At 38.7% G+C, this 12507-nt stretch overlaps 1 long non-coding RNA gene across 1 annotated transcript in view; it reads left to right on the top strand.

The window, feature by feature from the left end:
* LOC114637499 overlaps positions 1–10360 on the top strand; it is a 15243-nt gene extending 4883 nt beyond the window's left edge. Inside the window, exons 2-3 of the long non-coding RNA XR_003713760.1 lie at positions 4428–4463; positions 10258–10360. This is a non-coding gene — a long non-coding RNA (uncharacterized LOC114637499). The remainder of the gene's footprint in view (positions 1–4427; positions 4464–10257) is intronic.
* Positions 10361–12507: the final 2147 nt, after the last annotated feature.

Here is a 12507-nt window from a genome sequence, read left to right as displayed (position 1 = left end):
CTCTCTCCCTCCCTCTCGCCCCCCCTCTCTTTTTCTCTCTCTCTTCCCCCTCCCCCCTCGACAGTTGCCTCAGAATTAAGCTCTCCGTCTGGGTGCGCCCCACTGTGATGATTATGTATAAACCCTCTGACACTGTAATCCCTCAATTAAATGTTTCTTCCATAAATGGCCTTAGTCATGGTATTTTGTTGTGGCAAGAGAACAGTAACTAAGATAGATCCTTTGCAAGAACATAGGATGACTCCATGTTCCCACCACTGAGCTCAAGTGTAAAACTCTTCTCGGGAAAGCTCCTGGCTTTAGTAGAGTGCAGCCCAGGTCTGCTTCTGCCCTTGGGCTATCCAGTCACTGTTACACAGCTGGTTCACTGAAGGAAGGAAACTTATCTGAGTGGGCGGGTTCGTAGCATCTCGGAGGTTGTGAATTCAGGAGGAATAGCTTTCTCTGGAGACAATTTTCAATGAAACGGCTTCCTTTTATTGGGGATAACAAGGACTATATAAACCTTGGGGAATGGGTAGGGGCTTTAGGGGTGACTGTCCATTATTGGTTGGTGCCAAGTGCTGGTAATGCTTAATTTGCATGAAAAGAAATTCCAGGTACTTTGGTGGCACATCTTTATAGGAAAAGAGGAAGTTTAACTTGTAATTTGGCCACCAGGCTACTTGAATAGCTCAGGGGTGGTGGAGGTGAGAGTTGTAAGGCTTAGGTGCACTGGGACATGCAGACCCAGAGCAAGGAAGAAGTAGTTATATTCATGCTAGCCATTGGATGAGATTAGTGGTGGTGGGGGAGGGGGGTTGGACATGTCTCAACCTCACTCTTGCTCTGGACTATCTATGCTAGTAGCATGGCTTTCTTAGTCCCATGGTGTGGGGAGCCTAAAACAGGTGAAGATTCACATGGTTATAGTCTGTAGCCTCCTGCCAGCTACACTGGACTTTCTCCAGCTCATCTCTAACTCCAGCTGAGCTCTGCTGGGGTTCCAGTGACACTGTGAGAGTGGCTCAGGTTAGTCTTATGCCTCGGCTCTCTAATGAGTTTGGTTTTTAAATAACAATAACAACAACAACAAAACTATCACCACTCTGATGTAACAACTGGAGCAGCTGTGAGTGACAAAGTAGACTTCAAATAAAAGTCTATTATGCTGAAGTATTTGACTTTTAAAGAAAGCATACTATCCCTAAGCAATGTACTAACTCAGAGAGCTTCAAAATATATGAAGAAAAACATCAAAACAACTTGCACATGTAGAATCTATTGTTGTGGCTGTTCACACACCTCCCTCTGTAATTCCCAGGGAGACTTCAGCGATATCTGTGTATTAGCCACCTTCCCCAACCAATACTTACTGAATGCCCTACCCAGACCAATACACTACATTTAGTCCAGTTGAGTAAAATATACTCATGAAGATACTGCTTACCATAGAAGAAGAACCCGATGAAGTATAAACCAATAGAAATAAATGAAATGTATACTTGGATCCTGAAACTAAAAATCAATAACAGATACTTATGCAATTCCCTATGCTTTACTCAAGTAGTAATAAAGGGTCATTAAGGATGAAAATGCTGTCTAATCAAAATATTGGAATCATTGGCTTGGTGGAGATCTGGCATTCTTATTAGGCTAGGTCAATTACCTGGCCAAGGGAACTATCCCAAGGAAGGATGGCTCACCTTAAGCCATGTGCTTCAGACACAGCAGAATAATTATTTCTTGAACGTGATACTATACTTCTCTGCCCAGAGGACAGCTCACCAGGCCTCAGTAGTACAAGTGCACACCTGCCTGCTCTTCTAAATTATTCAGAAAAGTATAGCTTCTCTATTTTTGCTTGCTGTGCTGACCCTGACTTTCCTAACACTCCAGGCTTTTATGACGTTTTGACTCATTTGTTCTCTAAAGCACCCTTCTTTGTCATGTTCCTGCTTATTTGTCATGTTTGACCTCCAGGTTTGCCATTCCCCACTGTGCTCCTCCATCCTTCTCCTGTAAACACCTGCTCAGATTTATAGATTATCTGCCTTGAGTGGTTTCTTAACTCTAATAAAATTAGACTCAATCCATTCTTAATTTTTTTTATTATTGACACTAAGAACCCCAAGAGGTAACCCCAATTTTCCTTGCATCATATGGTGACTATGAAGAGACCCCCCCCTAAGAGTCCAGAAACAGCATTTAGAAAATAAACATATTTCCCTATGCCCTGGAGTACTTTTCAACTATAAAAAGGAATGAATTGCTTATATTGCTACAATATGGATGAAACTTTAAAACGTTTCCTTAAGTGAAAGAAACTAGACCCAAAACACTACATATTGCAATGTTATGAAATGTGTAGAATAGGCAAGTTTATAGGAGCAGCAACTTCACTTGCAGTTTCCACAGTAAGAATTAGATTGAAGTCCGACAGTCAATAGCCACATTTTTTCCTTCTTTCCTCTTTTTTAATTTTCTTGAGATAGAATATCTCTATGCCACCTGTTATGAAATATAATATGGTGGGGTACCTGGCAGGCCCCTGCCAAGGTGTTCCCCTGAGAAATCATGCCACATCACTCTATAGACTTGGCATAAATAAGGCTTATTTGGATGAAGGGAGCAGAGTGATGGTCTGGAGAAGGGTTCGAGATAGATGGAAGCAGAGCCATGAGGACAGACAAGGGGGAGGGAGGGAGGGAGAGAGAGAGAGAGAGAGAGAGAGAGAGAGAGAGAGAGAGAGAGAGAGAGAGAACTGGGGTAGCAAGCAGTCCTTTTATCCCATCCATCCCTGGCAGTGGCAGGTAATGACAGCAGGTAATGACCAAAGACATTGCTAGGTCTCTGGGAGGAGCCTAGTGCAATCTCCTCTAACACAGCCCACACTGGCCTTAGAAATGGACTTAGAAGTGCCTAACTATAGAGACTGTAAACTGGAGAGTAGAGAAGATCTACACAGACACCAGGAGCATCTCGTGAGGGATGCCCTGTGCTGTGGCAAAACTGGCAGCAACTATCAGAAACATTGCAGCATTCGTTCAGATCTTTATAAGAGCCAGTTCTCTTAAACAAACTTTTATTTACAACAGTCTGCTTCAGATCAGTAAGACATACTTAAAATCTAGGAGTCTGTCTATTCCTCTTTGCTTTTTAGAATGCCCCAGATTTTAAAAGACCACTGGAAGTGGTTTTATTGAATTGCTTGAGATATGATCTCTATGTGGCCTGAGTTGGCCTCAACTTAAGATCTCCCTCTTGGGTCCCAGGCGTCATCACCATGCTTAGCTTCAATTGGACTTTAGTTAACACTGAGATTAGAGATATTCAACCACAGAGACATCAAACTAATATAATCAGGACATGGCAAAACTAGTGCTTTCACCTTGTTGAATCATCCAAGAAACTGATAAAGCCAAATTTCCCCAAACCTCGTAAGTGTACCTCATATCTGAAGAAAAGAGTGCGCCCAAATCACTACTCTGGACAGGGCTTTCATTCAAGATGTTAAAAGAGTGAGACTCTCACAACCCCCTTTTCTCAACTTTGATTAAAACACACATTGATAGAAGTTTGCTTATAAATACCCCTATTGGGGGGAGGGGGTGATGGAGGTGGATGTTCGAGTGTCTCCGCCAGTCAAAGATAGTTGGTATATCTAGGCTGGGTATTGGGTTACACTTCTGATTGTATGGGCATCTTGTTATTGAGCATTCCCAAACTTATAAAGCCTTTGATTAACATTTTAAAAAATTAAAATTAAAATTAGAAAAAAGAAAAAATAAATACCCCTATGAATTTTCTTAGTGATTTCACTCATTCATTTATTCATTCATATTTTTCTGATACTCTTCTGAGCATCAGATAGTGTTGTAACTCCCAGGATAGAATCAGGACCAAGACAGCACAAACCTTTGACCCCTACATTATAGAGCAAAGACTTATCACTTATTCATTTTCAAAACACACCCTGTGCATATGACTTAGATGTCATGAAGAGAGACTTGGAGGAGACTTTAAGGGGAGGTTCTTAGATATGAGCTCAAAGGAGACCATTTTGCTGAAATGATATTTGAAAGAAGATGGAGACAGGATGGCGGTTCTCGAGAGGATCAGTCATGTTGATGGTAGCCATTCTGACAAACATTTATGGGTGTGTACCAGGCTCTCTTTGAGGGTTCAAATTATGTTCCTTTAATGAAGAATGGTATTGAACACTGTTCATTTTCTCATTTAACCACCTCTGATCTCTTATTGAGTTGTCCATCTCTTTATTCTGAGTTTTGTATCCTTTAAACATTCTGCAAAGAGGACCTTCTTTCCTCAGGTTGTATTTTGCCAAAGGTATTATGTCAGCAACTTTTTAGTTTCTAAATAGTCTGTTTAGAAGATGTAAGCATTAATTTGGGAAACTCAAATTTATTATTCTTTTTCTTTTACAGCCAGTGTACTTTGTGTTCTAATGGATCTTTGCCCAGGTAAAGGGATTTGTTTTCCTTGTGATGTATTCCAGAACACTAGAGTTTTGTTTTTAACCATGATGCCTAGGAAATCCTAGCACTTAACACTGTGGCTCATTTTAAGATGATTTTCTAAATGATATGAAAAAAGGATTGAGATTCGTGTTTAACTATGTGATTGCTTAATGTCCCAGCTTCATTTATTAAAAAGACTCTGCTTTCCCCATTAAAGCGACTTCAAACTCTAATCAATTGATGGTATTTATACACTTCTGTGTTTAGTGGTTCATTGATCTACTTGCTGGTCCTACACCAGAACTGCATTCTACTGACTACTCATGCACTAAAATATCTATTGAAATCACATAGCAGCAGAAGCCCTCTCCTAGCCCTCACCACACAATCCTTGCTCCCTTACCTAGACCTTAGGTATGTGTGCAGTACACAGCTCAGAACAGTTTAGGAAACATTACCAAGCAATTTGAGTGGGTTTTATTTGAATTGCATTGAAATACAACCAGAAGTCACTTGTGTTTTAAACTGTTAAAGTATCTCATTCAGACTTCTCCAACTATTTAATCAGTTCTTTCATGTCTCTCAGGAACTGTTGGAGTGCTGAGTATAATTGTTTTGTATAGATTTTAATAAATGTATAATTTTCTAATATTTCTTGTCACTTGGTAGTATTCTTAAGGAAATTTTAACATAATTTAAAGTGTCTTTAGTCATATCTGCTTTTTATTATTGATATGTTTATTCATTATTTGAGAATTTTATACAGTGTATTTTGAACATATTCACTCTCTAAGTAATAGTACTTGGAACAGCATCCCTAACTTCTCCCAGATCTACTCTTAGCTTCTTACCCACTCAACTTCTCTAAATCTCTGTCTCTATCTGTGTCTCTCCCTCTTTCCTTTCCTCCCAATTTAATAGACTATCAGCTTCAACTTGTGGATCCATCCACTGTTCTATATTGAGTTTTCTTTATTTTTTCAGTTTCTGTTATTATTATGTTTTTGAGACACAGTCTAACTTTGTAGTCCAGGCTTAAGTGGAACTCCTTATGTAGCTCAAGCAGACCCTTTAACTGCTTCTCACCAGGATTATGACTTTTTCATTATGTTCAGATAAAATATTTTCTAGTTCTATTTTGCTTCCTTGTTTACTAAAAGTAAGTAATTTAGACTTTAATTACTCAAGTATAGATATCTCTTTCCTACTAATTTCTAATTTAACCTCATTGTGAAAATGTAGGTGTGCATAGCTTTAAGGCTTTTCAATGTAGTTTACTCCCCCAGCAATGGACAAGTTTCCTTCTCCACAGTCTCACTGCTAGATAAGGTTGTTGAACATATTTTTAAAAAATGTTTCTAGGCATTCATGTTACTTCTTTTGAGAACTCTCTGTCCATTTCATTAACCCATTTATTGACTGACAGCTTTGTGGTTTTCTTGCTTAATTAAATGGCAACTCTCAGTTGTAGACTTTTTTAGTTGAGCATCTCATCAGACCATGAGATTAATGAAGTAAATAAAAACTTCAAATAAAATAGTAATAACATGACAAACTTTGAGCCAGCGAGCAAGGGTCTTTGGTCTCAGAATGGTCAGAAATTATCATGGCACCTTACATTATGAGAAGCTAATGTCCTAAAGAGCTTAAAATACCTTTCTCTAAAGTCAGTCTGCCTCTCTACCGAGTGCCTGAATCTCACAAAACTGACTCCAGTTCCACAATAGACTGATGAAGTTTTTGCCTGGGACTTGGAGAGGGCTTATCTGCAAGCCCATTAGCTGTAATATGTGCTGTCCCTGCCAAGTGATGGTGCAATTTACCCTCAAGACTGTGGATCTGATGGATGTCACATTTCTGGAGAAAGAAACACAAATCTGTTTCCTACTTAAAATATGGGATTTTTTTTTGTAATGACAAATAAAATATTTAGTCTTTATCTGTATGGAAAAACAGCCATTTCTAATTGGAAAAGAGCTAGTGATTTAGTTAATTTAAAATGACTTAAACATATCTAGACGGTTTCTTTAAAGAGGCACATTTGCTTACTGTCACAGACTCCTGTTCTGAAAACATCAATATTTCATTTACTAGAATCATTAAAACCAGTGTACTGATCACATCTCTGAGGCAGTTAGCCATAGAGATAAGCATCTAGAACTTCCCTGAATAGCCACTACCCGCCATACTTGCCCCGGAAATGGAGCATAGTATATTATTTCTCGAATCAAATATATTTTTGTCAGGAATCATCTTTGGAGGAAAGAGAAGATTCTAAACACAGTAGGACTGATGTTTATTGGTTGAAAGCTGAACATGATCTTCCCCACTTTAGCATGTGTTAAGAGGTATGACTGTGTTTGTCACATGTTTTTCAAGCATCATCTAGTAAAACAAAGATAATCATAATTAAGGTAATATAATCATCACCATCATCACCACCATCATCTTCCTTTTCTACTTCCTCTTCTTTCTCCTCCTCCTCTCCCTCCCCCCTTCCCCTTCTCCTCCCCCTCATCCTCCTCCTTTTCCCAAGCAATACTAAAACATGGGTCTGAAAGTCCTGATTTTGAAATACAAAGAAGTGTAGAGATGGTAAAGAATTTGGCACAGTCAGAAATCAGCTAAACTATCATGCCCTCGGGCCTCAGCCAAATTCTAGAGTTCTGACCTCTCTGCAGCTTTGTTTCTTCTGTCATCTTATGTCTATGTGTTCTTTGTGTCATTTCTTCTTCACGTTCCTTCTACATGAGCGTATACCTTGCCACTTGGATTTGAACAGATGATTCCATGGTTTTTATCTCATGTCCTGCACTCTGTTGCTATCTGGAATGTTTGACCCATTTCCTGATATCCTGTTTATATCCCATTTGTGCCAGGGCAATAAGTCTACATATCTAGTCTCCCCCTATTGGTTCCTTATGATTAGGGGACACACAGCACACAGTCACTGTACACGAAACCATTTTTCATAATAGATAAATAACAGACCTTTTTTTTTTTTGGTTTTGGTTTTTTGAGACAGGGTTTCTCTGTGTAGTGCTGGCTGTCCTGGAACTCACTCTGTAGACCAGGCTGGCCTCGAACTCAGAAATCAGCCTGCCTCTCTGCCTCCCAAGTGCTGGGATTAAAGGCATGCGCCACCACCGCCCAGTCAGACTCTTTTTTAAATTTGTTATTTTATTTATTTATTTACTTATTTACTTATTTATTTATTTATTTATTTATTTATGGGTTTTACACATGTGCCAAGCATGTTTAGGCAATTCAGAGGAAAACTTTTGGGAGACATCACTCTCCTCCCAATAGCAAAATTACAATTATAAAGTAGTAATGAAAATAATTTTATGGTTTGGAGTTATCACAATATGAGGAACTGTATTAATGGGTCTCAGCACTAGAAAGGTTGAGAACCACTGTCCTAAAAGATGTAAGTACAGTGAGGGAAAGTTTAGTCATTTGAACAATCTTGAATATTTCTGGCTTTATTTCATCAGTAGTCTATATCTAATGGTTAATGGACCCTCAGGAAGAGTTGCTGAAATTAGTCAAGCATACATGTCAAATTATACAAAATTTATTCCCATAAATTTCTAAATGTTTTAGGAAAATAAGCAGTGCTGGCATGTGTGAGCATCTGTCACCTCCTGCTGCCCTTCCTGAAGCAGGCAGTGCCTCTGCAGTCTTTAGAAACTTGCCTGCCCTAATTAGCTTATGGCATGCACTTATATATTCTTATTTTTCCCTAACTATACCAGTAAACCAAGATAGTTGGGTTTTTTTAATCAGCTAAAGATTTCATTTTTAAGTAAGATTTTCATTTTTAAAATAAAAGATTCTTTTATTTAGACAAGGGATAGAATGCAATATTATATACAGTAGGCAAGTACTTTGCTCCTGAGCTAAGCCCCTAGCTCCTGGTTTTGTGAAACAGGGTCTCATTATGTAGCAAAGGCTGGCCTCAAACTCAAGATCTTTGTGCCTCAACCTCCCAAGAGGTAAAGAGATTACAAGTGTATCACAAATCCTGAATTAAAATGCTCTCTAAAATGACAGTCTGAGGGACTGATGAGATGAATTAGAGGTTAATGGCACAGACTACACTTACAGAGAACTGGAGTTTCAACCCACCACGTTCAGTAGCTCAGAATGGCATGTAACCACAGATCCAGGGGAACCTGATATCATCTTCTGGCCTCTACAGGCACCTGCATGCACTTTGGTGGTGGTGGTAGGGGGTAGGACATGTACACACATGCAAATATAAAGATACACACATAATTAAGGTTTCTTTTTTATTATTTAAATGCAAATGTGTTTCTGAGACACTCAAGTCAAGATTAGAGCAGAGTCTTAGACAGTCTTATCATAGCTTTTGCAACCCTACACATTCAAAAAAAAGGTTATGAAAGAAAAACAGTCTGAAGGTGTTTTAATGAATAATCAATTATTATACTGACAATCTCTTAGCTATCCAAATTCAATGAATATCTAAAATTTTGAATAGGAGTTTTGAATAGTCTCAATAAATTGAGACTTAAATGATCCTCATTTTGATCCAAATTATTTTGTTTTTATTTATGAGGATTTCCTCTATGTTTAGCTGATTTAAATGGAAGGATTTGTAGTGACAAAGAATAATCTGTTAACTCATTTTTCCATTCAAATGAAAATAAAGTCATTTTTCAAAATGTAAATATTAGCTTAGCAGAATTAAGACTTGTTAGTCCTTCATGCTTGAAGACCGTCAGTGTTCGCAAAAAAAGAATGCTGAATTGTGGTGAGCACTGACAGTGATCTACAAATTTCTCTGGCAAAGGTAATTGTAACCTATAAATGAGAAAAAATAATGCAATTTTGAGAGCATTCTGGAAGAACAGCTCTAGTCACAAAGAACAGGTCATACAGGTTTATAGAAAACTTGTCAACCAGGGAAAGGAGTCTTCCATATCTGATATCAACCACAAGGATAGCAGGCTGGTGAGCATCATCGTGGATATGACTAAGGAGACATGGGTGTGCTGTCACCATACTGGAACTTATATAGATAGTCTCATTCTTAGTCCAGAGTTTTGCTTCACCTTTTCAGTCTGGCAGATATTCCCTGTATTAGTTTGTTGTTGTTGTTGTTGTTGTTGTTGTTGCTATGATGGAATACTATGGCAAAAAGCAATTTAGAGGAGAAGGTACATTTTGTCTTGAAGTTACAGAGGTGTACAATTCATTATGGCAGAGAAGACATAACAACAGGCAGGGAAAACATAACAACAGGACAGGAAGCTGTCTGTTCATATTTTTATCCCCACACAGGAAGCAGAGAGAGATAGAGAATAGAATTGAGCCAAGGTTAGAAGCTGTCAAAGCTGCCTTCAGTGATATAATTCCTTCGGCAAAGTTCCACTTCCTAAAGGTTCCATAAATTCTCTAAGTAGCACCACCAACTGGTGACTAAGTTCAAATACATGAGCCTAATGGGGAATGTTTCTCATACACTTCACCAAATCCTCACTCTTCAAAGCAAGGCACTGTCTGTCACTTCTCACTTAGCCCAGCACTTCACAATTGAGAGCTCTGGGTTACAGAAGAGTAATTCTGGGCTATTGACCACAGTAAGGGTCTCTATAGTTCACAAATGTGGGATGATAGTAAGAGCCCTAGGCCCAACACCACAGAAGCCATCAGATAAAAAGAGCAACATTCACAAAGGCAGAAATCCCAGTAACATGAGGGTTTTCATGGAGGTGCATAGTTTTCCTTCTCTCTTCTTTGACTATTTCTTTTTCTTTTTGCTTTGTAGATATATAAGGCTGCCTACAACATGTTACCTAACCCAGGATAGTCTCAAATCTGAGGACTTCAGATCTCAGTCTCTTTACAAAGTGCCAAGATTGTGGGCAATGCCACCATATATTGCTTCAGACCAATTTTAGCTGTGCCCATTTACCTGTCTTCACCGCCCCCTGAAGCATGCCTGAGGCTACAAGGAACACACTTTTGGCTGAATCAAAGCAGAATAAGTGACCAGTAAGAAAAGCTTTGCTTCACTTCTGAGTAGACATGTCTATTGCATTGATTCCTGAAGGGTGAGTTTGTTTTATTGACTGTACTTCACACAGTTTCCTGGATCATTATCAAGCCTCCTGCTTCCTGACCACAGACACAATTAATAATCTCTGCAGATTATACAGCATTCCTGCAGTTGTCACCTGAGCAGCATAAAGGGGCAGCTCTTTATAGCTAATTAAAAGGAAAACAGTGTGGAGTAGAGGACTGGGGGGGGGGGGGGTTGGAGAAATAGAGAAGGGTTCTGTATGCATAACTCAGTTCTTAAAAGGAAAATTCAGTTTTAACCTCAGTTGAATGAAGGGGTGATATAGTGAAATGTGAAATCCAATTATTTCAAAATATGACACAAGCCAAGCCACCTCAGCACCATGGTTATGAATATAAAACTAGCCTGGGTCCATCTAGTCCATATATCATCTTACTATGAGCTTATGTCTCACAACTTTCCCCATATTGCTTTTTAACTTTTTTTCCCATACTACTTTCTATAAGGGTCTCTATGCATGCCTCACACTACACTATCTTGGCCGTTTTCCCAAGTACAGACGGAAACTGAACTTAGGAGGTCACATCTGAGCTAGACATTTCCCTGTGCTTTATTCTTTCTCCCTTGTCTTCAGAAGGCAAAGTAGGTACTTCCCTTAAGCATATTGATTTCTCAAACAATTGTGATTTTGGAAAGATTGATTTCAACCATTTAAAAATGTTATAAATGTATTACGTGTATGCTCAGATTTGTCTGCAAGCTTATCCTGTTCTTTTTTTCTGTCACTCAAAGGTCCCCTCCTACTTTCCTATCATGTGTGTGCATTTTAAGAAAATCTAGATTCTGCGTGTGAGAAACAAGATGATATTTGCCTGAGTTTGGCTCATTTCACTTAACAGGATTATCTCCAGTCCTATCTGTTCAAAGCTTCTGACACTTTGTCTGTGAAATCCAACACTAGTAACATCCTCCTGGCTGAGAAGGCACTGATTCTTAAACAGTCAAACTTCCCTTAATTTTAAAACCCACCTTGAAGCTGAGTGTATTTGGTTTATAATTTATGAAATCAAAGCATGCTGGTTCTGGTCTGATTTAGTTATCAGAACATGTTTGTTTATCACACTTTGCTTCCAGCTGTGGAGAAGAAAAAAAAAACCCAAGAAACAAGAACACAGAGCTGCAGAGGCGGAGGCAAGAGGCTAAGCTGTGACCTCAGTGGGTGCAGAATAATGATGGAGTCTGTGAGATTTGCGAAAAGACCATAATGAGTCCTGACCTTATTTACCAGAAGAGACTTCTCATTTGTTTAGTGTGACCTGTTCTGTTTTGAATAATATGTATCTTTTGGAATTTTGAGGCCTAAATAATAAATATCAGTTATTTAATCAATGTCTATCATGTGTCAGTACTCAAATAAGACTCAATTAGCTACGGCTATTATGACAGTTCATTGTAACATCACAATTTTACTACTACTATGATGACCATGAGGCTATGACTACTATGATTACCATGGGAAATAGTGCTTTTCATCTGAAGATCTCCCTCTCTCTCTCTCTCTCTCTCTCTCTCTCTCTCTCTCTCTCTCCCTCCCTCCCTCTCGCTCTCTCTGTCTCTCTCTCTCACACACACATACACACACACACACACACACACATCAAGGCACACGGATACAGAGGCATATGCATGGTGACAAAATCTCAGAGTTATGACACAGCCTGAACCATAGAGCTTGATTGATCAGGAAAAAACTAATGGAAGTCAAAATCTAGTTGGATTGTATAGAACCCCTAAAACACAACAAACAAAATCAAAAGTTTATAGATGATATTATATCAAACTAAAATTTTCCAAACAAAAAAGGAAACAATTTCCAGAGTGAAGAAATGCCATGTAAGAGCAGAAAAATGATCAACTATTCATCTGACAGGGCGATATCCAAATATAATATAAGGAAAACACACATACAAGTAATACAATATATAAATGGCCAAC

This window comes from Grammomys surdaster, unplaced genomic scaffold (genome assembly GCF_004785775.1).
Source record: "Grammomys surdaster isolate TR1022 unplaced genomic scaffold, NIH_TR_1.0 125323, whole genome shotgun sequence".
In the NCBI taxonomy this organism is placed as follows: domain Eukaryota; kingdom Metazoa; phylum Chordata; class Mammalia; order Rodentia; family Muridae; genus Grammomys; species Grammomys surdaster.
This window is presented reverse-complemented; position numbering and strand designations above follow the sequence as displayed.